Source organism: Mauremys mutica, chromosome 6 (genome assembly GCF_020497125.1).
Source record: "Mauremys mutica isolate MM-2020 ecotype Southern chromosome 6, ASM2049712v1, whole genome shotgun sequence".
Taxonomy (NCBI): domain Eukaryota; kingdom Metazoa; phylum Chordata; order Testudines; family Geoemydidae; genus Mauremys; species Mauremys mutica.
The window spans coordinates 73136040-73163828 of NC_059077.1; the positions used below are offsets into that span (position 1 = coordinate 73136040).

The 27789-nt window shown below is 41.2% G+C and overlaps 1 protein-coding gene across 1 annotated transcript in view; it reads left to right on the forward strand.

The window, feature by feature from the left end:
• The first annotated feature begins 22176 nt into the window (after nt 1–22176).
• Nucleotides 22177–27789, forward strand: part of SRFBP1 (serum response factor binding protein 1) — a 127913-nt gene continuing 122300 nt past the window's right edge. The window contains exon 1 of the mRNA XM_045022131.1: nt 22177–22328. The gene's annotated coding sequence lies outside the window, so the exon portion shown is untranslated. The remainder of the gene's footprint in view (nt 22329–27789) is intronic.

Consider the following 27789-nt stretch of genomic DNA (forward strand, 5'->3'; position numbering starts at 1 on the left):
CATAAACTTTCAGGTACATAAAGGGAGAGAGACCTTTACTGTCCCCCTTATGAAGCAGAGTAGGAGCCAACCATAAATTAAAGCCCCTAAATTCTCTGAGCAAAAGGATTACCCTAGACTAGCAACAGCAGTCATCCTGGGCACCCCAGTGTGACAAAGGCTTAGGTTTACCTCTCCTTCCCTAAAAGGCAGTAGAACTGAACCAGGGTGTGGTTGCAAGTCCATAGCGCATCCTTTCAACAGCTATCAGAACAGCCTTGCCAGCATGACCTCCCCAACAGCTCTAGGAGGAATTCTAGCGGACAAAATTCCTGCAGCCAACACAAAACCTCTTCCAATATCTTGTTCCCCTCCCCATGTAACTTTAAACCATGGACCCATAATCTGAGCATAGTTTAACAGAAGACCTGAAAAAGCCAGTGGCAAAATATAAAGATAGGAGCCATTTGCACTAAAAATAAGTGTGGTGAGATTACATTTCCACAAGGACTGCTTGGCAGCAGCTGGAATCTATTATACAACATCTTGAGCAGATGTGAAGCGGCTCTCACTGGGAATACTGCTAGACTGCTTCAGGGTCTGACAAAACCAGGTTTGCAAGATTCAGAAGTCTGATAACATTATATTTACACCACTGAACAGAGTTTCCTGTGTGTGGAACAGTGGACTCAGTGAGGTACACTACTTGTTTCTGCAGTATTGTAATTACGAGAGTTTCAGTGTCATGTTTTCCCAGGCGCTATATAGACTAGAAGTTTCCAAGTGGATATATTTATATAAACACACCAGGGACTGAATCATAGTCTTTTGCTTCTGTCTTTATTTCATGTCCTCAGTATTTTTTTTTCTGATGTTTGAGGCAGCCTATATGTGAGACAACTCTGGGATCATATTGATGAGATTCAGTGCTGAAAGGAAACAGCTTGAAATGAGGAGTTGAGGCATGCTACACCCTCTGCTTCCTTGGAGTCAACAGCAATAAACCAGTCAAACAGAAGATAAAACTCTTCTTTCATGTTCCTAATGCTTTAAGAGGAAAGATGGTCTTGTAGTTAAGGCACAGAGCTGGGAGTCATAAGGTTTGGATTCTATTCCCAGTTCTACCACAAACTTTCTGTGTTAACATGAGCAAGTCACTTGATATCTTTGTATCAGTTTCCCCACCTGTAAAATGGAGACAACAAAACCTACCTACCTACCTTCCAGAGTAGTCCCGAGGCATTATTCATCAGTGTTTGTAAAGTGATTTAAGATCCTTGTTGGGAAGCACTTTAGCAGTACAGTTATTATTGAGCTAGCACTTTCATACTGAGGTGGATTTTGAGACCCATGTCCACAAAAGTTAGCACTTAAAAGTAATGAAGAATGAACCATTCTCTGCTAGCCTCTGTGGTGTCTGAATTAGCACCTCAGCTTTCTGCTTTTGAGTAGAAAATTGCCAGAGCTCACTTCTCCCCTAGGCTTTCTGCATCTTGCGGGTGTAACCTAGCATTGCTGGTCAACAAGAAAGCCATTTCAGTTTCAGCTTGGAAACAGCATCAGAAGGCTGCTTAAAATGGCCAGTTGCTAACATGGCTCTCAGCAAACTTGTTGTAAGGAGATATTATTATTAGAAGAAAGTTGAAGAGTGTAAAGGCAGGCAGGAGGGGCCTGAAGAAAGTTCTGGGTAGAGATGGACAGGAAACTGTCATATACATTTCAGAACAAAGTAATTTAGAACTGAAAAATTAAGCTTTTCATTTAAAATGTATCAAAAAAGGACATTGTGACAATTCTGAATTTTATTTATTTATTGCATTGTAGTTTCATCAAAACCAACCCTTTCCCAGTCTTGATTTTGCTGACTCAGCATTTTCAGATGCAAAACTTTGTCTGAAATTTCTGACTAGCTCTAATTCTGGGTAGAAGTTTTGGAGTGAAACAAGAGTAGAGAGAGAGTCCTTTATGGATAATTCTTTTTACATTAATTCCAGTTTTGCCAACACTTGTAATTGAGACTTGCAATATTTATTGTTCTCAAAGCCTCAGCTGCAGGAATCAGGTTATTGCCTGAGAATTCCAGCATTTATTTGTTTAAAGTTTCTAGCACACATAGTTGCAGAAAGAAGGTAGCAAATATGACCCCTAAATGCTAGAGGACCAAAAGGCAAAAATCAAAAGCACTCACAATTTATTTTAAATTGGACTATTTTAAGCCAGTCATGGTTTTTTGGAACCTGATTTGAATGCTTGGGATTAGCGATACAGAATTTCATTGTTCAATGTTAGAAAGTGACTGATTCTTTACTACTCTCGTATAATACAAAGTATGGACAAAACACCCCAAAGTCTACACTTTACAGATAATAAAAGCATTCACCCTGTTGATGGCACAGGCTTTTTTTTTCAGAACAATTGTGATGCTATCTTTGGCAATATATCATTTAATAATCTTGACCAGAAAAGAATGATTTTTCTTCCATTTAAACTACCCCATTCTGTTGAAAGTGTTATTGATCCAGTAGGCTGTAAGACCAAGAAAAAAAAAATCAGTGGACTATTCCGGTTCCACATGTATGCTCTGTGGGCGATAGGAAATAGTAGTAGTTCAGTGTATTTAATATTAATACCCGAGCTGGCTAGAACTTTTCCACTGGAATGGTTTTACTGAAAAATGTCAATTTTTCATTAGGGAAAAATCTAAAGAAATATTTCATTTTGGGTTAGCTTGAATCATATTGGAATATTTTATTGTTAAACTGATCAAAATATTGTTTCAAATCAGTTCAACAAAACATAAGCAGCATTTCCCTATTAGCACATTGCCTTGTAGGAATTGTTTGGACCCCATTCTCTCCTATGGGCTTGGCTTCCCCAGGGACTTCATCTCCTATAATGCAAAGTGTATTTTCTCTGACTGAACTGCATAGTCTGTTGTTGCAGTTAGTCCAACAAGGGGCTTGGCCCATGGAGAGGAATTGGAGCATCAGTCTCCCAGACTACAACCCTCCCTGAGGCAATGCACCACTGTGGGAATGTACATTTTATTATTGAACTAATTATATAAACAAGATGGTTTGGGTCAATTCAGTAAACAAAAGCATTTAGATTTGTGGAATGTCAAACTGTTTTTCAATCAACATTTCTGAATGGGAATTTCTGTTCCCCCCACAAACGTTCAAAACCTTGGGACAAATGCAAATACTGAAGTGTTGTAACTTACTGTGGGATAGAAATTCTGAATTTTGCTCAGTGATAATTAATACCACTTGCAGGCAACTTCACTCAAATAACTGAGATCACAGTATCAAATGCAAGAGGGAAGCTGGCTTTATACTGAGAGTTGAAGAGTTGCCTAAAGCCTCCAATAGAAATTGGCCAATTACCTACTAGCATTTCTCCCAGAGTAGACTAGATTTCAACTTTCACACAATCCCCATGTATAGAGTCCTCTGTACACTCGTTCTTAGTGCTTTGCACAGCTTTCAGTGTTTGGGACTGGACCAAAAGTATTATACCTAGTGTTTATTGTCGAACACATGCATAGTTCTTTCCTAAGCATATGGGTTAATTGTATCAATGTGCTTTTTCATGGCAGACAGAGCAGCTAGCCAAGCACTTTCTAGAGAAATTTCAGTTTTACAGAACTCAGTGAGAGATATTTTGAGACTGAGAAACTCCCATGCATTTCTACTCTTATTCACCCAGTATATCCCCAAAGATTCATAAACTAGACCTTACATTGCAGGTAACACTCAGAGTGGCTGATTTTATGCAATGACCAATCAATCAGTGCACACAGATGGTAGTCAAGTGAATATTTGATATCCATATTCAGACATCAGGATCTGAATAATTCTGAATTTTTCCATTGATGCTGGATCCATGTACAAATCAAATCTAGTTCAGGTATTCATGTGTCACTACTTTTAACTCTTTTCATACTGGGCTTCTAATTTGAATCATTAATCAAAACAGATTCAGAGGCTGCATACATAGATGGGGTTTGAAGGAAGTATTAGCCAATAGTCCCTAACACCAGCATCTCGGAACTGTAATTTTTTGAGGGAGGAGTGGGGGACTATTTTTAGAGGAGTTTTAGAAAAAGGAATGTTATGGCTTTAATCCTGGTTATTCTAATTTGGGGTGAAAGGTATGGATCAGTAGTAGCTGCAGGCGCTTCTTCACTGTGTGAGAGTTATTGTGTTACAGCTGATCAAATAGTATTTGATAGTCAAAATTATCAAATAGTTTAGGCCTTTTTTTAGTTTGACAGTCATTTGTGAACCATTCCTGATTTCTGCAAGTGCATTTGTTCATGTGTATTCACTAAATGATTTTCAGACTATGGTTGGTTTGCAAACTGTTCATGAGCTATTCTCTACAGCAGTGGTTCTCAAACTTGTTCCCAAAGCTTTCCCTGCACAAGCAGCGGAACAAGTTTGGGAACCACTGCTCTACAGCTATGTGATGTTCACTATTCATGGTGTGTGATTGGTCACACGGCTGCCAGAGGCGGCTCCAGGCACCAGCACGCCAAGCGCGTGGCTGGAGCAGCAAGCCACGGGGGGCACTCTGCCAGTCGCTGTGTGGGCGGCAGGCAGGTTGCCTTCGGCGGCATGCCCGCAGAGGGTCCGCTGGTCCCGTGGCTTCGGCGGACCTCCCACAGGCTGCCGCCAAATCCGCAGGACCGGGGACCTCCCGCAGGCAAGCCGCCGAAGGCAGCCTGCCTGCCGTGCTTGGGGCAGCAAAATACCTAGAGCCACCCCTGGTTTCTGCTCCCTAATTTTAACAGGATGACAACAAATGGAGAATAGTAAAGATATGTTTCTGGTTCAAACATTATGAAACACTGAGAATTTGCCAAGAAAATAGTCATCTAAATTGTTGTGAATAGTTAATAGAATTATCCCACAAAAAGCAATTGGGGAAACGTATTTAAAAATATGTCTGGAAAGCTGTTTCTTCTCTCTCATCCTCCACCCCCACATAATTACTTGACCAGTTCTAAATCAAGGGATAGTGGTAGCTGTGAGTGTGTGGAGGGGCTGAGGAGAGCCATTTTTATGGAAAGAAAGTATTGCACAATGCAGTAGGAGCTACCAACAATTAGAGCAGATCAGAAAAATTCCACTGAAACACTTCTTCCTTTAGAATTAGCCAGTTCAGCATGCGCAAAAATTTGCAGAAACAATTCTATTTCCACAGGCTTTTGATGGACCCCAGGCAGCTCCCAGGACTTCCAGGATACCCAGCTCCACAGCAGCCAGGGATCATATTCTGTTTCACAAACACCACATTTTTAGTGTATTCTAAACATATGCCATATATGTAAATATTGCCGAATTTCAGTTCCACAAAAATGAGAGTTTCTGGCTTTTTGTCCTGCTTCAGGATTAAAATTATTTCCAAAACCTCAAAATTGAGGAATTAAAAATTGGTTTCCCTGCCAGCTCTACACAGAATACTGATTCCTAAACCACTGTAAGTGTCACATTGGAACTATAGAATTAGGAATGTCAATGGTGTATGCACAAAATATTACACCCTATAGCCTGATCCAGCCCTTGAGGCACTACAGCCGATACCTACAACTAGCACTACATTTTCTTTGTATGTGTAGTCAACAGCAGTGAGAAATACAGCAGGTTGTTCAGTATGTAGTGCATGTATCTTTTATGCATCAGCTCATGTTTTATATATAAAATTAGAGCATAGCCATATGCTTCTTCTAGGTTGTCTGTACATCCAAGTGTGACACTGGCAGACCAGCTAACCTGTGTGTGACCCATAACAACTAAACAAGAGGCATTACAATTTTCAGGACAATTCACTTGCATGTGAATTTCAAAGAGATGTATTAGACCAGCAATCATTAACCCATTCATTTGTAGAAATAGAAATCAAGGGGAGATGCTAAATGTTTGTCTGTGTACCTGTAACCTGCTAGACATTTACCAAAGTAATCAAAAATTAGCTTTTAGATGCTAACTCCTTTTCATTTCTTAATTGCCTTACATTATGTATGTTACCAGTTAACCTTAAGATCAAAGATGTGAGATACTGCAGGAAACTAATTATCTACATTGTCTTCAGCTTATCTATCTCTGTTATAATGAAGGACTGGCTAATTGCCTTATGCAAATAAGTGTTAGTAGATTACCTGTGTATGCATAGGAAATTTAATGTTAACTTCAAAGAGGTGGGTCAGTGTGTCTTCAGCAAAAAAGAATCCTCAGTCACATGCTGTGCTCAAACCACTTAACAGTCTGCTTCAGCTCTAAAACCTCAGGCCTGATCTGTCTTCTCTAGTCTGATGAATTTTAAACAGGGAAAGTTTAAACTGTGGGACTGAGATTGTTCAAGTAGTTATTTGGAATACCCTGGGAAATGCATGGAAAGACTCTAACAGACTTACATCTAAGCTGCATTTGGATTCTAACCTTTTGAGATGATTCCAGAGAGACTTTTGCAAACCAGTAGACGCATCCATCACTGCTACAAATCTGATATAAGGACTTGCAAGCTTTTGTAATGTATATAATCATTTAACCGTCCAATAAACTTTTCTTTTATTAATAAATCTTTAGTTAGTTTACTAAGGATTGTTCGACAATGTGATATTTAGGAAAGATCTGAGATACATACTGACCTGGAGATAAGTGTCTGATCCTTTAGGATTAGTAGAACCTTACATATGGTGAATTAGGTTTTCAGTAACCCCTCACTATATAAAACCTGTTTCCCTAGATGGGAGCCAAAGGCTGGAATGCCTAAAGGGGGCTGCGTTTGGCTTCTTGTTAACCAGTGTGGTGCTGCAGAAGCTCTTTTGATACTGGTTTGGCTATTCTAATTATAGAATAAACCACCAGTTTTGGGGAATTGTCTGCCCTATTTCTTGCAGTCTGCCCTGAGTGTGGCATTCTCAATGTGGTCACACTAACTACTCAAATGGTCCTCATCATGTACTGTCTGATGTTCTGATGAAAGGTGCCTGAAGAAAAATCCTAAATGTAAACAGAATATTTTAATTCTCTTAAAGTCTGCCTGTGTGATATCAGGAAGAGAACAAAAAATAATTCATACTGCAAGTGATTCTGAGCAATACCTGACCATTTATATGCAAAGGGGACAGCATTAGTCAAGTATCAGTGATTCTGTACTTTTGTGTCATTTGTTAAAAACCATTCACTCTAAGCAAAACAAAGTTTAATGCTTCTGTTACCAATTTTGAAATCTGGTTTGTGTGAAAGTACATTTTTGGCATTAGAAATATTTTTTATGATTTAATTAAATCCCTGCGATTTGTTTGTCATTGGCAGTGGTCATGGATGAGAACCAGATTTAGACATAGTTTACTTACTAGACTGCTGACATACAGCTCCACGAAGCAGCTATTTACCAGGAACCCCTCAAAGTCCACTACCAAGAGGGCTGCAAGAATATCCCAGTTCTGGTACATACATTCTGGTTCACCAAAAAAAAGTTTAGCCTTAAGTGAAAGCCAAGGTCAGGCTGGTCATTAATATTATTGTGAAATGTACATAGATTATGTATGTGTACTGATAATATGTTCCTAAAATGTATCAAGGCTGAGTTGACAAACAGGTTTTCTGGCAGACAAAATAAGTTGATTCACCTGTCTCTCTATCAGCATGTAAACTAAGCATTGTAAGTCAGTACAATGGAAACTCCATTTACCTACAAAGTCAACAGTGGAATGTGAAATCAACAGGGAGGCAGCACACTGGAGAATGACACAGGTGATTATCCTGACTCTGGATACAGACAATGAATTTTGGGGGAATACAAGAAGGAAAGAAAGACATCCTTTTATCCTGCACCTAGGAAGTAATTCGGCAGTGAAGTTAAAGCCAAGAAGATAGGATCATAACCTGCCCTGGCTGAAATGCTACAGAGAACATTTGAAGTGAGAAACTTTTAGACAGAAGTTTAGCCCCTAGAAATAGTTTTCTGATTTTGTTTTATATGTTATAACCCATTTGTTTCCATAATTCTTACTATCTCTGAATTTTGGTAATAAACATATCATTGTTCTCACTATAAATTTCAGTACTATGATGTTGTTCAGTGACCTGATCCTGAATTGAATCATTCAAGCTAGTGTGTTCACTGTTCCCTTGTGGACAGCAGACCTGGTATTTGTATGAGTGTTCAGTGAATCATGGGCTGGACACTGCAGGGGAACACTTCAAAGGGTCTTGGAAAGTGAGTTAGTTTTCCTGTCTTTCCTTGCTTTTGGTTGCTGTATGTCTGTTTTAACATTTGCTATATGTAGTTGTTTTTATAGCTTACTATTGGGTGATCTTGAGAGGTGCTGTATACTCACAGCTCTTCCAGTGAGGCTCTATTTGACCAGAACTATTTGACCAAATTTCAGCCTCAATTACATTTAAGTGAAACCAGAGATAAAGCTGGAGGAGTTGCTCTAGATTTACATCAGTGTTGCCAAAGGCAGGGGATCAGTACCTCTAAGACAGCCTTTGGAAGTTCAGAATTCATCATCAACAGTGTTCTTGTCACTTTCTGGCTACTCGGTTTGACTGTGAAAGACTAAAATTATTCAGTCTTCAAAAGTGCTGAGTAAGGGCAGGGGCACTTTTCAACTGGACATTTAAAAAACAAAGTAAAATGAGCCCAAGCCTGCAGTCTGACATGCGAAACGACTTATGACTTCAGTGGAGCAGAAGCTTCTTTTCCTTTTTTCTATTGGCAATACACACTTCACAGTGAGGCCCAGGAAAGGGCAGGGAAGAGGCAAAGCGGGATCAGACTCTTGAAATAAGAAGCAGATGTTGGGGGGGGGGGAGGGGAAGTGTTGAAGTAATATTTTGTTTCCCATTAGCCAGTTATTTCAGCATGTTGAATGCTCAGAATGTGTATTAACAACCCACACGTGTGGTGATGAGAGAAATCAATAATACTGGTTAACTACAGCAGTAAATTCCTCATGGAAAAAGGAATTTTCAACCTCAATTTTTCAGTTATTTTAAATCCTAATCTGACCTACTCAGTCTGGTTTAATAACCTACAAAATTGTACTATAAAATCCCAATCTATTTCTAATAAGGTAATGCAAAAAACTGAAATTAGTTAAGTTCCTTTGCCTTCTTGTGATCTTAAAGAGACTAATTTCTAAAATCTAAAGTAAAACAAATATGCTGTTTCCAACCATTGCTAGTATTTGTGGTTGAATTCATATTGATTTTTATTACAGGTTGATAATGGTAATGATGAGAAGCTGTTACCATCACCGGTTCAGCAATGGCAGGAAGCCTCTTCTTGTAGATCAGACTTCTGTGGCTACCAGTGTGACCATTGTATTAAATCTAGCTCAGAGTAAAACTAAATGGCATGCTATTGAAATCTCTAAAGACTACAAAAGCCTTGTCTGTACTAGGACTATTATTTTTACTGCTGGTGGAACTGCACTACCATTAATTGGATGGCTGAGAATGGTGCCACCCCCAGCCCGATTGTGGACAAGGTCTATTCATGCAGCCTGTGTCTGCGTACCTGGTAACTCCTCTACATGCAGCAATACCATTATCTTTCTGCTAGCGAAGCCCAAGTGACCCTCACAATGGAGATCATAGTGTGTGCAGGGCAAGAGAATGCTGCTCTTAGCACAGTTAGGGTGACAAATGTGTTTAAGTTACACCAGTTTGAGTGGGGAACATGCTATCTAAAATGGCTGTACTCCTGACTCCTTCCCGCTTCAAGCAGGTGGGTCAGACCCCGTTACGTCACATGCTAGTGCCTGAAAGTAGTTGGTGAGGAGGGGCTGTGGATGGCTTTGTGGCCTTGAGGAAACATTCCATGAATCTATATTTTCAAGGCAACCTACCCAACCCTCCTGCTTTCCATCATACTACATGATGAAGTGAGCATAGAGACATTTGTTGATTGAGAAACACTGGATTATATACTTGCCTATTAATTATATCTCCTACACTGAATATTGATTATCACTTGCTTTGCAGTAGGGAAGAGTCCTTTATTTCAGAGTAATTTAAACATTTCTCAGACATTAACTACCTTGAGCTGCTGAGATTTGACATTGCCCTCAGCTACTGTCAGTCATATTCATTGCCACAGAATCCAGAAGACTAACCCTTAGTAGTGACAGCACTGTAACACCACTATAACTTTCCCCATAATTACCCAGGGATCTAGCAGTCTGGGATGATTCAGCAGAGTAACACTACTCTAATTCCATCCCTCACTTTTCTTTCTTGATGTCATGGGAGCTAGAAATTAAAGTACCTGTTGGTCTATTCATGGTAAGCCTGAATAGCAGTAAACAGAAATGAAGACTGCTAACTTTCCTTCACAGAATGAGCTATACTACCTATTCCATTCAATTTTAAAACTCTAGCCCTGATTTTTTTTTCCCTCTATAAAAATATTTAAACTTAAGTTTTCCATGAAATAGACAAACACAGAGCCAGGTATTAAAGTAGTGATCCACATTCAGAGTAACTACATGCCCAATCCAGCAAACACCTGATTTGGGGCTTCCTATCACAAGGAGTCCCACTGAAGTCAGTGGGATGCCTCACAGTAGTTAGCATTATACCAGGCAGGAAGGCTTTGACTCTGAAAAGTAGTTATGCATATATCTCTGTTCAGGACAGCACTCAAACACATTCTTAAATTTAACCATATAGAATCATAGAAATGTAGGAGTAGAAGGGACCTTTGTAGGTCATCTAGTTCAGTCCCCTGCACGGAGACAGAACTAAGTATTATCTAGACCAGGGGTCGGCAACCTTTCAGAAGCGGTGTGCCGAGTCTTCATTTATTCACTCTAATTTAAGGTTTCACGTACCATTAATACATTTTAACATTTTTAGAAGGTCTCTTTCTATAAGTGTATAAGATAGTTTAGTTCTATTGTTGTATGGAAAGTAAATAAGGCTTTTAAAATGTTTAAGAAGCTTCATTTAAAATTAAATTAAAATGCAGAGCTCCCCAGACTGTGGCCAGAACCCGGGCAGTGTGAGTGCCACTGAAAATCAGCTCGCGTGCCGCCTTTGGCACCCATGCCATAGGTTGCCTACCCCTGATCTAGACCATCCCTGACAGGTGTTTGTCTAACCTCTATTTTAAAAACCTCCAATGATGGAGATTTCACAACCTCCCTAGATAATTTGTTTCAGTGCTTCAGTATGCTTACAGTTAGGAAGTTTTTCCTAATGTCTAACCGAAATCTCCCTTGCTGTAATTTAAAACTATTACTGCTTGTCTTATCCTCAGTGGTTAAGGATAATTTATCACCCTTCTCTTTACAACAACCTTTTACATACTTGTAGACTGTTGTCATGTCTCCCCTCAGTCTTATCTTCTCCAAACTAAACAAATCTTTCCTCATAGGTCATGTTTCTAGACCTTTAATCATTTTTGTTGCTCTCTTCTGGACTCTCTCCAATTAGCCCACATCTTTCCCAAAGTGTGGTGCCCAGCACTGGACACAGTACTCCAATTGAGGCCCTATTAATATTAAGTAGAGTGGAAGAATTACTACTTGTATCTTGCATACAACACTCCTGCTAATACATCCTAGAATGATGTTTTCTTTTTTTTTTTTTGCATTGTCCACCCATATTTAGTTTGTGATCCACTATAACCCCCATATCCTTTTCTGCAGTACTCTTTCCTAGGCAGTCACTTCTCATTTTGTATTTGTGCAATTGATTTGTCCTCCCTAAGTGCAGTACTTTATATTTGTCGTTATTGAGTTTATGCTATTTTACTTCAGACCATTTCTCCAGTTTGTCAAGATCATTTTGAATTTTAATCCTCTCCTGCAGAGTGCTTGCAACTCCTCCCAGCTTAGTATTGTCCACAAGCTTTATAAGTGTTGTAGCAAGGGGGAGTGGTGTCACTCCCTGACTGATGGGGAGAGAACCATGACCGTCCCCTGGTGGTCAGAACTGGGACACCCGCTACCGCCCTGCCAGAGCCAGAGGAGCAGGACAGGAACTGAAACTATGAAAGGCCAGCCCTCCAGCTCCACTGAGGCAGAGCTGCCAGAGGAGCAGGATGCCTCCCCTCAACTGCTGGAGCCTGGACCTGACAGAGGCTGCTATACTGCCAGAGATCCGGAGGAGCTGCTATCCAAATTACATCTCTACCCTGATATAACGCGACCCAATATAACACTAATTTGGATATAACGCGGTAAATCAGTGCTCTGTGGGGGCAGGGCTGATTGTGGTGGATCAAAGCAAGTTCAATATAATATAGGTTTCACCTATAACATGTTAAGATTTTTTGGCTCCCAAGGACAGCATTATATTGAGGTAGAGGTGTATTTGTGAAGATATTGAATAGAACCGGACCCAGGACAATCCCTGTGGGACCCCATTTGATATGCCATTCCAGCATGATTGTGAGTCATTGATAACTACTCTGAGTATGCTTTTCCAGCCAGTTGTGCACCAACCTTATAATAGATTTGTTTAGGCTATACTTCTCTAGTTTGTTTGGAAGGCCTTGTGGTACAGTATCAAAAGCCTTGTTTAACAGTTGTCCTCAATAGGGATACTTTCCTAAATCATGGCCTAAATATTTCTAGAATCAGGCCTTAGGCCCATCACCATGAAGATTAAAAAAAAAAAAAAAGTAAAGTCCTACATGTGAAGAGACAACTGTGGATTTCAAACTTCAGAGCAAGATAATGACCTATTGGCAATTCCTGACCAGCTGACTTTAATTGCTTCATAGAATAGCAAAGATCCTGATATTTGATTTCAGATTACTCTGAGTCTACTTTGTAGATCTCACGTGCAAAACACCTTAAAAACAAACTTCAAGGCAGTAAGATCTGCCAATGATGCACTCTGTATTTTCGAAGAAAACTTGACCTGAGCATCTTTGAAAGAAGGTGTTTTTGTCTTCATACTAAGAAGTCAATTCAATGATACTAAATCTGCAAGACAAAACCTTCCTCAACTGTCAAGAGTCTCCTTGAATATGTGAAGAAACACGAAGAAAGAATTCTCTTGAATAGTGTGAACTTTAGGGGAGAGTGAACTTTTAGAAAGCTGTCCCTTCCAGCAATGTCAAGTCTTCTGATATAGTCCAGCAGGCATTTAATTTTCTTTATTCACAGGGATCCCAGCAAGGTAATGTGAAAAAATGGGAGAACTGCAGTTATAAACACCTCACAGGTCTCCTTTTAATCAGCAGCTCCTTCCTTCCCACACTTGCTTCCAGGTTGTGTTAGTGGAAGTCAAGATGATTAGTTGCTGGCCAAAGGCCAGGGCAAAATTTATGATTGAGTGCAGTGTGTGATAAGATTTGACATTTGAGTGAAGTCTGAAGGGATTGTTCAGTGATATTAAAAATTGAGGAATTTTTCTACCCACATCCACCTTAATTGGTAGTTGCATAATGTAAAGTTGCAATGGGTCAGCTTTAAACTCTATTTCTGCTTATAAAAATTTTTTCCAGAGAAAGAACATGTACCTTGTTCCCTTTTCTATGTACTCCACCCTATCTTTAGTGATTCGTACCCCATATCAAGTTGCTGATTATTTTGGCTATTCCTTTTATTATTTTAAAGGAAACAACTCATACTACAGCCACAAGGCCAAACTCTGATCACCTTACTCACACAAGCAGTTCTATTGACAAAATTAGGGCTACTTGTATTAGTAAAGCAAGCAAGATTTGGCCACTGTTACAGTAAAACTACATACTTTTTGCTGAGCCAGGCAGTCTGAAAATCCATCTGACCCACATCTCACCAGAAACACTCCAAAATGTATTTTTATTACAGTTGGCATTTCTAGACCTCTTAATGAGGATAGCATAGGTGCCGACTCTGTGGATGCTCTGGGGCTGAAGCACCTACAGGGAAAAAATGCTGAGCACCCACCGGCAGATACCCTATCAGAACCTTCCTCTTCCCCCAGAGTCTCCTGCCTGCTGGCAGGCCCCACCAATCAGCGCCTCCCCTTCCCACTCGGTGCTTCCCCCTGCCTCAATCAGCCAGATCCAGCCCGTGGGCCATAGTTTGCCCACCCCTGGTATAAATGAGCATCACTATTACAAGAAAAATACAAAACTGAGAATAGCAAAATAGAAATGATTCTTTCCCTAGCATCACATTTAAAGTTGGTGAACCGCAATGGTTAAGACAATTTGACTAAAACAATTTGGCTGAAATCAAACAACATTGAATGTATATAATTAAAATGAAAAATTAATTTTCTTCCCAATTTCCCTTTTCTGCAATTAACACTGCCAATGCTTCCCTGTTGGCCAGTTAACAATATACCCACCTGCTGCAACATGCTTCAGAATTAAGAGCAAAAAGAAGAGTATTTTCCCCTATAGCAGGGGTGGGCAAACTACGGGCCAGCCCGCTAGGGAGCAGGGTCTGGGGTTTGCTCCACTCCAGTGATCCAGCTGGGGTGCAGGGTTGGGGGCCACACCACATGGCTCTTGGAAGCCACGGCATGGCCTCGCTCCAGGCAGGGCGCAGGGTCGGGGGCCACACCTTGCAGCTCCCGGAAGCCACGGCATGACCCTGCTCCGGCTGCTATGCGCTCCAATGGCCCTGCTCCAATTGCCCCCTCCGGCATTCCAATGGGAGCTTCAGGGGTGGTGCCTGTGGACGGAGCAGCGTGCACAGCTGCCTGGTGCCCCTCTACGTTGGAGCCAGAGAAGGGATATGCCGCTGGTTCCAGGAGCCACTTGAGGTAAGCACCACTCAGAGCCTGCACTCCTTCCCACACCCCTGCCCTGATCCCCCTCCTGCCATCTGAATCCCTCACTCCCAGCCAAGAGCACCCTCCTACACCTCAAACTCATCATCCCCAGCCCCACCCCAGAGCCCACACCCTCCAGCCAGAGCCCGCACCCCATTTTTCCCCACCCCAGCCCGGAGCTCCCTCCTGCATCCTGAACTCCTCATTTCTGTCCCCACCCTGGAGCCCACACTCCCGACCAGAGCCCTCACCCCCTCCTCCACCCCAACCCCAATTTTGTGAGCATTCAGGGCCCGCCATACAATTTCTATTCTCAGATGTGGCCCTTTGGCCAAAAAGTTTGCCTACCGTTGCTCTATAGCAAAGCTCCTCCCAACCCAGGTAGGTCACATGTCCTTTTTGGTAGAGCAGCTGCCCTGACTTCTTACCCTCATTGGAGTCTTGTAATCCAGCTACAGGGAGCCTATTGAGCATGACCAACACTACCACACCCAATTCCAGAAAGTTCTGGGAGTGGAAGGCTAATTGTGCATTTGCAGAGCAACAATGGCCGAAACAGAACTGGCCCCCACTTCTCTCTAGATCTCTTAAAGAGATATCTCCCATTAGGCATGTGGGTTACATTTAGTTCTCAGATTACTAGGTGGGGATTCGAGCTGGTTCTGCATTGTGATATTAACAGGAACCCCTAGATTTTGAACCCAGCACTTGTTGCTGCCGACACCCCCTGGCAGAAGGGTTACACATAAAAGGAGTTAATAATATTCTAGGTGGTATTTTAGGCTTATGGGCTATATTATGCTTCAAGACACATCTATGAATGGAGGCAATACAGAGTTGTGCTGAGAAGCACAATAATTCCTTGAGCACACAATGTGGTTGAAGAGTGTGCAGTCTGCTCCTCTGTGTAGGTTAGGCCAGTATAAGGGCTAAACAGGGTTTCTGGGACTGTGACTATGCAAAGGTCAGGGATACGATATGTATGCAGGGGAAGCTACTTGTTCTGACTCTATTATTATTATTTGTGTAGGTGCAATCTAGGAATTGAAGTCTTTTTCTTTTTAATGACTGTTCAACCACTCCTAAAGCAGCATAGTAATTGGCTTCTAGTCTCTTGCATTGGGCTCTCATTTCCAAGATCATAAACAAAGTCACTTTTAAGCAAGAAAAGTCTCCCAAAGAAAGTGCAGGAACCCCACTTTTCATTGAAACCCCACTTTTCATTGAAAACTAGACTGAACAAAGCATTCAAAAATCCAGTGGAATTTCAAATAGCCAAATGTAACAGAAGCCACAAAAGTCATTTGCATAATGAATGTTTTGTAAGTGGATGAATCACTCAAATGAGCTGAAGCCACAATTTCTGTGCATAAAGTCTATGCACTGAGGTGCTGATGCTCTGCAGATGAACATGCACACCATGCACCCTAGTACAGAAATTATAACAAGCAATTTCTGTTGTCCCCTAGAGGCACAGTAGTTCTCCTCATACTCCAGACTGAGGGCACAAGAGGTAGTGTGGGTTAACACCTCTCTAGTTTCTCTTCTTACTGTGAATCCAGAAGGATCTGAAGCAGGAGGGGATGGAGAGTGGGTAGTGAATAGAGATAGTAACCAACATCTTGAAGAACTTCCCGTTACAAGTAAGTAACCTCCGTTTCTTCTTCAGGTGCTAGTCCCCATGTATATTCCACATGTGCGTGACTGATAAGCAGTATTCCGATTAGAGGGGGATGTGAAGAAGTCAGCAAGAAATACGCTTGAAGTATTGCAGTTCCCGCTACTGCATCTGCAGCAGAGGCTTGAGCTAGCGCATAATGTTTTGTGAATGTGTGACTGGAACTTCAGGTAGCGGCTCTGCATATACCCAGTAATGGTACTTACTGCAGTGATGCTGCAGATGCAGTTTGTGCTCTTGTGGAGTGTGCCCTTACCCCATCAAATGGAGGGATATGCACTAATTGATAGTACACAATGATGCAACCAGAAATCCGTTTAAAGATGCTCTGAAAGATTATAGCTTGTCCTTGTGACATTTCCATTATGGCAAGAAATAGCCTAAGTGATTTTCAGATAGATTCATTCCTCTGCAGATAGAACGCTAATGTGCATCTGACATTGAGGGAATGAAATTTCCTCTCCTCAGCAGAAGCATGAGGTTTCAGGAAGAAAACATCTAAGCTGACAGCTTGGTTGACATGGAATTCCAAAATACCCTTGGGGAAAAAATTTAGGATGTAATCAAGGAGAAACCTTTTCCATGTGAAAAACAGAATATGGTGGATCTGCCATGAGGGCTTCCATCTCGCTCACCCTTCTGGCTAGGGTAATAGCTACTAAGAATGTGACTTTCATGGAAGATGGAACATGGAGCATGCTGCCAAGGGTTCAAATGGTGCCCTGGTAGGTGCTGATGGTATGAGATTTAGTTCCCATTGAGGAGTGAGGGCTGCAGGGAAGCCTCCCCTTGCTGCAAGTCTGCATTACACTGTGATACTTGGTAAAGGAAGAATAAATACACACATGGTGAAAATGTTGACAATCCAGTGTGTGTTTTTGACTGTGAAACCACACAAACTGGTCAGGCAGTGCAGTTCAATGGGTACTGTTGGAGGTGCCCTGTGACAGTGCTCCTTACTTTCATGGGAAGCCCAGGAAAAAGAGTCCTTGGGCTTAGCAGCTGTAGATTCTGCTTGTGCTCAGAGAGGCACTGCCTGTTTGGTGGGGCCAATATACAAGGGGTCTCCCTGACCAGATCAGATTGGGGACTCAGTCTTCTCCATGAGGTATTTACTAATCTAAGATCACAGTGGAAAAGAGTGGCAGATGCTGCACTTTGCAGGAATATACGTCTCACCTAAACATTAGAGACACCATTTGCAATGGTCACTCATGGAGAAGGAGCGTGGGCAGAAGAAATTCTTGAACTTTGGGACTCTGGGAATAGTCCCAGACTGCAGGGAGGGAGTCCCCAGTATGGGGAAAAATCTACCAATACTAACTATAGTAAAATTCTCTAATTATGCTCATATAAAAATTATAAACCATTAAATTTTTTTTTGACAGAGCTCAATGATAAAAGCTGGAGAAATTTGTAGACACAGATACCAACTCAGGCCATGCAGCAGTAAGAAGGAACTGACGAGATGTCAGCTCACACAGCTTCTTATGCGCTCAGCCTGAAGCATGAGCAGAACTACTGCAGCTGTGCAGGCCAATGGACACTGCTTGTTAGAATTTCTGGACTCAGGTGCATGGCACACATATACACCCATGTATAGAATACACATTGGGACCAGCACTCGAAGAAGAATTTCAATATATTTGCAAGAAAGAAATCAGAAAACTAGCCTTTTATATTTAATTATGCATTCAGTTTCCTAGTTAACTGCATCAACGAGGGACTCATTACATAAATGAAAAAAATCCCACTCCCTGGGATTTGGTATTGTCAATTTAAGAAAATGTAACCCTCACCTGTACTCCTCCTACACTTGTCTTATGCCTATTGTTCCTTCTGTCCCAAAAGAGAAGAGCTCTAACCCTTTTTATTGATTGGAGCAACTGAACATACCTGTTCTGGTTCCAGGATTAGCTAGCAGGAGTCAGAATAGCCCTAATTCTCTCTGTAGGGGCCTAAAACCAGTGACTGTCCCCTACCCTTTACACTGTCCATGATTAAGGAACTACAACCTCAAGATCATACACAAAGCCAGGTATCAGAGATCACTATTTGAAAAAGAAGAATGCAGTAAATTCTTCCCCAATCATCCCTTCTTTTTCAAAATAATTTAAAAAATCTCCAACCTTAAGGTCACCTGTTGACATATCATGGTTGACTGGGGAAATCTGTGGAAGTTGGCACAGGGCCAGGAAACTCCATTAGGCTAACTTGGCAGAATTTACAGGTGATTGTCCCCTAAAGTGGAGGGCTAGAGCACAGCCTCCCAACCCCCGCAGATACTGGCAATCAGCTGGTAAGTGGAGCACCAGACCAGTGGAGATACGTACATGGTGGAGAGCTCAACTGCATTCAGAAGTCATGCTGCCATTGTATGAGTCTCCTAATCTGGCCTTTCTTTAGCAGGAAATCTTGGCTTTTGGAACTAGTGTTGAAAAAAATCCCCACACTGTTTATCCCTTGAATGGCAATTTTTTACACTATGTTTTTAAGAAAGCTGTGTGATCTTTGAACATTTTAAGTTTACTCATCACAATGTGACTTTTCATGTCAAGACATATCAGTCAGCGGTGTAATGTGCTATTGATGTAAGGAGATGGGTGGCATCCACTGGAAACAGTGAATATCTGCATTATTGAAATGAGTTAAATAAATCTGTTTTGTTTTTTTTTAGAAAAGTGTGAGTTTGTTAAAAAAATTCAAAACAGTTTTGAGAAAACAAAGAAGAGCTTTTATTACTCCTAGTATTTTAGGAATCAGTTGAGCTGATCAAAAAATGCCAGTTGTTCCTTGCCAGATATTTCCAATTTTTTTTTATATTTCCTACAAAAAATAAAAATCAGTTTAATTGAAAAAACAGAACTGAAAACCAATTTTTTTTTCAAACATTGCAAAATTCAGTTTGTAGTAAATATGATCAATTTTTGGTTTTAAAAACAGAATTGCTTGATTTTTTTCCTCTCAAAAAAATGAAGTTTTGAAGACACAAAATTTCTGTTACATTTTCAGGGTTTTTTGAGAAGCTATTTTTATTGAAAAAACAGTTTGTGATCAGCTCTAATAACCAGTAAATTGGAGTATCAAAATAAATTAATCACTTCCAGAGTTTCACTGTAGACAGAGAGAAGTTCTAATTAATAATGTGTTACCATTCTGTAAGATAGTGGTGATGGTGGATAAAAGACAGTGGCATAAAGGTGGCTGAGGCTGACTTACAAATAGTGTCTATCCATGACATAAATATTATAGTCAAGATTCCCTTATTAGTATTTTTCTATCATAAACTTTTCTGCTTTTCAAACTAACCATACCAGCCTCTGTGCAGTCATTCAAAGAGTCCTGTGGCACCTTATAGACTAACAGACGTATTGGAGCATAAGCTTTCATGGGTGAATACCCACTTCGTCAGACACATCTGATGAAGTGGGTATTCACCCACGAAAGCTTATGCTCCGATACATCTGTTAGTCTGTAAGGTGCCACAGGACTCTTTGTTGCTTTTTACAGATCCAGACTAACATGGCTACCCCTCTGATACTTGTGCAGTCATTGATGTTTCTTTAAAAGGAAAACACTGCTGTGATATAGAAAAGAGAATTATTTGAAGTTCAGATGTCCTAAAAAGTTAGAGATAAAATATATTTTGAACCTTTAGAACTCAGGAAATTATGTCCAGTTTTAACTGGTTTCATAGCACACATTTAACAACTGACTTGGCACTGATATGAAACACTTTTTCCCCATCCCTTCATTGTTTGGAAGCTGTATGTTTAATCTTTTCCAAAAGATCATGGGTACATAGATTTACAGTATTTACCACATAAAATGTACATTTTAAAACCCATTCACTGACATGCATACACATCCTCTTTGCTGTTTGGAGTCCAAGAAGTGTCCATATAAAATAATTGTAAATATGAATGTTTTATTTCAACTCCATCTATAGCATCTGGATTGAGAATGAAATCTTAAACCATTGAAGACATCATAGCAAGGCCTACTGGAGTCACTAAAATTATGGATTTGCCAGTCAGAGTTTCTATTATAGACCCTTATTCTCAAAGGTTTATAATTAGATTACAAAACTATGCTTGAGGATGAATGTTAGTTAGAAATGTCTCTAGAGAAATTTTCTTCCAAATTTCAAAACTAAAGTCAGCCACTTGTGTACAAAAGTAAACAAATACCAATTTTAGTTTGATAGACTCCTATCATTCACAAGTGATTTTGTGTTACAACTCATATCTTGCCATGAGGTTGTCCAAAATGTGGAATTAGCTCTTTTGTTTTTTAATTCAATAGCTGATAAAAATAGGCGACTACATACTAGTGGATACATTTCTCCATTTTAATGTTATGTGGATTTACAAATATGCCTAACTGCTCTAAAGTTGTTGCAGTCCATCTGCTAGATAAAATGTATTTTTAAGTTTCCCAAATATGTATTTTCCCATCCAGGGCCATAACTGATGGTCAGATGAATACATATGAAGACCATAAATAAAATGCATATCATGGGGACTTACAAAATGTGAGCCTAACCCTGAAGTCTTTATTCACATGAGTAGTTCTTATTTTCTCACAGAAGGGTTTGTAGGATCTTACAAAAAATAGGGCCAGTACAGTATGCCCAGAGTATGCTCAGTATGCTATAGCCACTGGCTTTTTCAAAAAAGCAGGGCAGCAGAGGGACTGTGATTATTTGTGAAAGCTAGTGTGAATAACCAGTGGTTTGTAGGAAGAATAATGATCAATTTACAAGCCCTAGTCATCAGTTTGCATTACAGACTACCTTTGCAATAAAAGGACAGGACTTCTTTTAAAAAAAATATCATTCAGAATATGTGAAGCACAGAAGTCAAATTGCAAGAAAACAGGTGGTAATACTCTTCTAAACTCCAGTCATAAATAAGGTCTGTCCAAACGAATCACCAAAGTGAGGCACCACTTACACTACATGGTGCAGATGTGCAAAATTGAACTGGCTCTCCATGCTTCTATTAATAGTGTATGCTTCCTACTAAGCAGCTTCAAGATTTGCTAAGGCAGATCAACATATTTCTGTCCTTTGTATTGGTGACCAGAAGCATTTGAAAATGTTCTGTATTTTAACATTTTAATTTTTAGTTTTAAAGCTCTTCATAGTCCTGAGTCCTCAGATCAAAAGCCTGCTTGCAAAGTGAAAACTGGGGAACTCTGCTGATCAAGATGACAATTTGTAGACTTTTGAGAGGAAAAAAGTGAATATGTTCAGCAAAGAGAATACAGAAGCTTCTTACCCGTACTTGTTTTTGGCTGGAATGTCACAATATGACTTGAAATGGGTACACACAGAGACCAGAAAGGGGTCAGAGTTGCAGTTAGTCCTGTAACCATGACAGCTGCCAACCTGATGTTGCTATAGAAATTAGGGGCTTGATTCTCACTTACACACTGTGTACAGGGACCTTAAAATGGGTGCAAATGTAATTTTCACCTGCTTTAAGATCTCTTTAAAATGCTACAGCAGTGTAAAGAGACCCTCGTGTAAATGAGACTCCTTATCTTTTTCACTTCTGATTTTTGTGTTTGGATTTGTGAATTTGGCATTGCATTGATATAGGCTGGGCTTCTTGTTTTGGTGCTGTCCATATAATTATAGAGAGCAAATTCCCTGGGTCCATCTATATTGTAATATAAAATTAAATCATATCAATATTTGTCTAATTTTCCCCTCCTCACAACAGGTTCTGGCTCTCCTCTACTACAGTTGGTATTGATACAGATGGAAGAGAGAGCTACTGAACCACTAATACTACGTCTTGCAGCATCTTGAATTCAAGTTGGAAGTTTTCCATCCGAGTACTGGCTTGCCCTGCCTCTGCTGAGTTTGTAAAACATGATAAAAATCACAGCCTAAGGTGGTACATCTGCAGTTCACTTAGAAGGTATGTCTGGCCACAAGTTAGCAGCCAAACATCAAAACATAAGTAGATCTAAATGTTAGATCCTGAAGTGTATGTATTATAGAGGTATCTGAACTCAGTTTAGATTTCCTTCCTTATTATGCAGGCTTCGAAGTCAAAGAATTCTTAGAGCAGCAGTGCCATCCAGGGGCCAGTTAATTAATGGTGTGTAATAAAATAATTGCCTAGATCTGATAATATACGTATAAACAATAATTTCTGCTGTGATTATATTTGGAATTATTTCTTCAAGTGTATTCATATCTGATTTTACATAATCTGAAGAGTGCAACCGATTAAAGTGTAGAAATCTAAAACAATAATGTTGATTTTCAGCTGTGGCTGTGAAACCTGTAACTGGAATAACATAGGAAATATATAAAGTGGTTTAAGATGATTGCATTTAAAAATCATGTGGCAATTCACTGTAGCATAATAAATCTGAAGTAAAGGAAAAAGTATCTTTTGATGAAACCTTGATAAACAGTTTAAGCCTCAATCCTGAAAATACTTATACAACACATGTGCTTAACTTGACTTCATTGAAACTATTCACAGTGCATAACATTAAACATGTATGTAAATCTTTACATGCCTTACATAGTTTAATTACTGTACATCCCATATTCTGCTTTCCAATAAAAGTGGTACTTTAATTAGCTTGGGTCTAGAGGAAGTTATTTTTTTACAGGCATTAAATTAAACAATTGCCAAGAAACTTATCACTCTGCATGTTATGCTCTTATTACTTTTTTATTATTGCTATATGTTAGCCTTACAATGGCAGCAACTACCATCAAAATGTGGATGTAATCCACTCCGTGGGAAAGACTTAATAAGACTGCTGTCTGGAGCATAGATTTCTATTAGAAGATTGTCTCACTACTGTTGTGTATTTGGTTGTCATGGGTTTTGTTACTATGGCAACTGAGTTAGACTATTAAGGGATAGCTCAGCCGGTTTCAACCGGCTGAGTGAGCTCTCTGTTTCTGTAAATAAAATGGAGGTTTTGGTTAGCTGTCTGCTCTCTGGCCTCAAGTGATTGCTTCCTACACCGGCTGCCCCTAGGACATAACACTGGCGACGAGGGTGAGATTCCGGTGCTGCTCCAGTAACAGAAGGAAGTAGAAGTCAAGGTAAAGACCAAACAAAGAAAAAAAGCTGCTTGTTTGCACTGACTGTGAAAGTGAAACTAAAAATCATGGCTACTCTGACCAGGCCCCTGGAGTCTTTTGATGAGAATACAGAGCAGTGGCATGTGTATACTGAGCGTTTTGAGCTTTTTGGTATTGCAAATGACATTACAGAAGCGAAGAAGGTGCCAATATTCTTAACTGTTGTAGGGGCTAAAACCTACTCTCTGCTACGCAGCTTACTACACCCTGTTAAGCCTGAGACTAAATCTTACAGTGACATTGTGGAAATCCTGGGGTCTCATTTTTCCCCAAAACTACTGGTAATTGCTGAAAGATATAGGTTCCACAAAAGAGACCAAAAGGAAGATGAAACAGTTGTACAATTTGTAGCCATTTTAAAAAAGCTAGCAGAACACTGTGAATTTAAAGAGATGTTAAATGATGCCTTGCGTGACAGGTTAGTGTGTGGCCTCTGCAGTGAAGCTATACGGAAGCGCCTACTGACAGAGGCTCAGCTTACATTACAGAAGGCTGTTGATATTGCTTTCTCCATGGAACTGGCTACAAGGGAGGCACAATACATTGGTGCATCCCCTAGGGTGCAAAAAGTGTCACAAGAACTGACCCACAAAACGGTGCAGAGTCAAGAATGTTACCGCTGTGGTAAGCTGGGTCACCAGGCATCAGAATGCTGGTGTAAGGACCTGGTGTGTCGACACTGTGGCAAAAAGGGACACATTGAGTATGCCTGTAAACAAAAGAAAAAGAGGCCTGTGGTCTGGCCGACAAAAAGAGGAACCTTGCATACCCTAGAGCAGACCCAGGATGATCAAGGTGACACCTCCTCACAAGAGGAAGTGCCACTGCATGTTTTGTCTTTGGCAGCGGGCTCACATGAATACTGGGTAACCCCCTTATTGGAGGGCAAACCTATACGCATGGAACTAGACACCGGTGCAGCTGTCTCGCTGGTTCCTGAGACTGTGTATAAGGAAAAGCTACAGCATCTTCCGCTTAAGGCAACAAAAACTGTTCTAAAGACGTGTACAGGTGAAGCTGTGCCCATGTTGGGCACTATTGATGTTAAGGTGGAGCTCAATGGACAGGCGGCTAAACTGCCACTGTTTGTGGTGAGAGGTGACTACCCAGCCTTAATGGGTAGGTCTTGGCTTGGGAAGATTCAGCTGAACTGGGCAGAAGTGCACCGGATGACTAAAGAAGAAACCAGTCTAACCCCTATACTAAGGAAACATGCTGCTGTTTTTGGAGATGATTTGGGAAGTATGAAGGGAATCACTGTGACATTGAACATTAAACCTGGCAGTCCACCAAAATATCTGAAAGCCCGAACTGTGCCATATGCCATCAGGCCAAAAGTTGAAGCAGACCTGGAGCGCCTGGTCACCAATGGAGTCCTAATACCAGTTACCCATAGCTCATGGGCCACTCCTATCGTTCCAATCGTGAAGAAAGATGGCTCTCTCCGGATTTGCGGTGATTTTAAAGTCACTGTCAACCCAGTGTTGTGTGCAGAGCAATACCCGCTTCCCCGCATCGATGACCTCTTCGCAGGCCTGGCTGGGGGACAAAAGTTCAGTAAGATTGATCTGAGTCAAGCATATTTACAGATGCACGTCGATGAAAAGTCCCAAGAGCTGTTGACTATTGTGACTCATAAGGGGCTTTATCGATACTGTCGCCTACCCTTCGGAATCACATCGGCTCCCGCCCTGTTCCAGAGGGCTATGGACCAGATCTTGTGTGGCTTGTCAGGAGTTCAGTGCTATCTGGATGATATCCTGGTCACTGGAAGAAATGAAGAGGATCACTTAAAGAATTTAGAGGCTACCCTACAAAGACTGGAAGAGTATGGCCTACGAGTTCGCAAAGACAAGTGTGAATTCTTCAAGCCCTCTGTTGAATATTTGGGACACATCATCGATTCTGCAGGTCTTCATAAGGCCCCTGCAAAAGTTAAAGCTATTGTGGAGGCTCCCCCACCTCGAAATGTAAGCCAGCTATGCTCATTTCTAGGACTACTGAACTATTATGGAAAGTTCATCTCACAGTTAGCCACACTGCTAAAACCACTTCATGAGCTCCTTGGGCAGAACAAGGCCTGGAAGTGGACTGAAGCCTGTGATGTTGCATTTAACAAAGCTAAGGATGCATTGTTAAATTCTGAAGTTCTAACGCACTTTGATCCATCCTTACCCCTGCAATTGGCCTGCGATGCTTCCCCTTATGGAGTGGGAGCGGTCGTGTCACACATTATGCCTTCGGGAGAAGAAAGACCTATTGCTTTTGCTTCATGCACTCTAAGCAAAGCAGAAACTAACTACGCCCAAATCGAACGTGAGGCATTAGGAATTGTTTTTGGAATTAGGAAGTTTCATCAGTACCTGTTTGGGCGAAAGTTTACTCTTCTTACAGACCATCGACCTCTGACATCAATTTTTGGACCCTACACAGGCATTCCCCCATTAGCTGCTAGTCGTATGCAACGTTGGGCATTGATACTTTCTGCACACACATATGAAATCAAATATCGGAAATCCACTCTGCACGCCAATGCAGATGGCCTCTCAAGGTTGCCTTTACCGGTCAAACATCAAGATAGTGCCCAAAAGGAAATCTTCTACTTTGAACAGGTAGAGAATACACCCATCACTGCTACTCAGATAAAGAAGGCAACCCGCGTTGACCCAGTATTATCCCAAGTTATGGACCTGGTGATGCATGGAAAATCTCGACAAACCTCTCCGGTCTCACCTGACCTTGTTCCCTACATGTCCAGGCGGACGGAGTTATCGGTCCAATCTGGTTGTTTGTTGTGGGGGATGCGTGTCATTATTTCACCACCCCTGAGATCACAGATGTTAGAACAGCTACATTCCGGTCACTGTGGAATAGTGCGCATGAAGGAAATTGCACGAAGCTATTTTTGGTGGCCTAGATTGGACAGTGCTATTGAAGAGAAGGCAAAAGCTTGTATGTCATGTCAGAGTGTAAGAAATGCACCCCAGTGGGCACCCCTACACCCATGGGACTGGCCTGAAAACCCGTGGCAACGTATTCACGTTGACTTTGCTGGCCCCCTTGAAGGAAGCATGTTCTTGGTGGCAGTAGATGCCCATTCTAAATGGCCAGAAGTCTCTATAATGCAGTCCACTACTGCAGAGAGTACTATCCAAAAACTACGAGGACTCTTTAGTCGTTTTGGTCTGCCAGAACAACTTGTGAGCGACAACGGACCGCAGTTCGTCTCTCAGGAGTTTCAAAATTTTATGAAGGCAAATGGGATACACCACATCACGTCAGCACCATATCATCCGTCCACCAACGGATTAGCTGAAAGATTTGTGCAGACAATGAAAAACGCTTTGAAATCAGCAAAGGGACAACACTCCATTCAAAAGCGTCTGGATACCTTCTTACTTTCCTATAGAAACACACCTCATGCTACGACCCAGGCTTCCCCAGCCTTTCTAATGATGGGACGACAGCTGCGCACTTGCTTTGATCTGCTGAAACCTTCTGAACCCAGACAAACTGTGCAACATCAGCAGCAATATCAAGTAATCAGACGGGCACCCAGAGCAAAAGACCGAACCTTTAGCCCAGGGCAGCCAGTTTTGGCTCGGAATTATACTTCCAGAGCTAAATGGGTCCCGGCCACAGTCATCACTCAAACAGGACCTGTTTCCTATACAGTCCGGACTGCAGAGAATCTTACCTGGCGGCGACATGTAGATCAGCTGTTGCCAGGTCATGCCAGTCTTCAGGACCCATCTGCAGTTGAGGGATTTGACTTCACCCCTCCTGGTGAGACACCGAATTATGAGTCACCTGTTCCTGACTGTTCTCCTCCATTACTGCCGGCAGCTGAGATACCCCTTTGCCCAGCACGAGCTGATACCACCTCCTCACCTATTCGTGCTGCGGACCCTGAGCCCCTAGTACTTTCGGGTGCAACAACACCAGAAGTTCGCCGTAATCCACCTAGAGACAGAAGGCCTCCTCATCGGTTGGATCTTTAGTTAGGGCGAACCCACGGTTATGGGGCAAAATAATCTCCAGGGTTTAGCCGGGAATGGAGGCAGTCTACCCTCCTTCTCTAGTTTAGTGTGTGTTTTATTTAGGGGATGTTCTTATTAGGGGGGAGGAATATGTTGTGTATTTGGTTGTCATGGGTTTTGTTACTATGGCAACTGAGTTAGACTATTAAGGGATAGCTCAGCCGGTTTCAACCGGCTGAGTGAGCTCTCTGTTTCTGTAAATAAAATGGAGGTTTTGGTTAGCTGTCT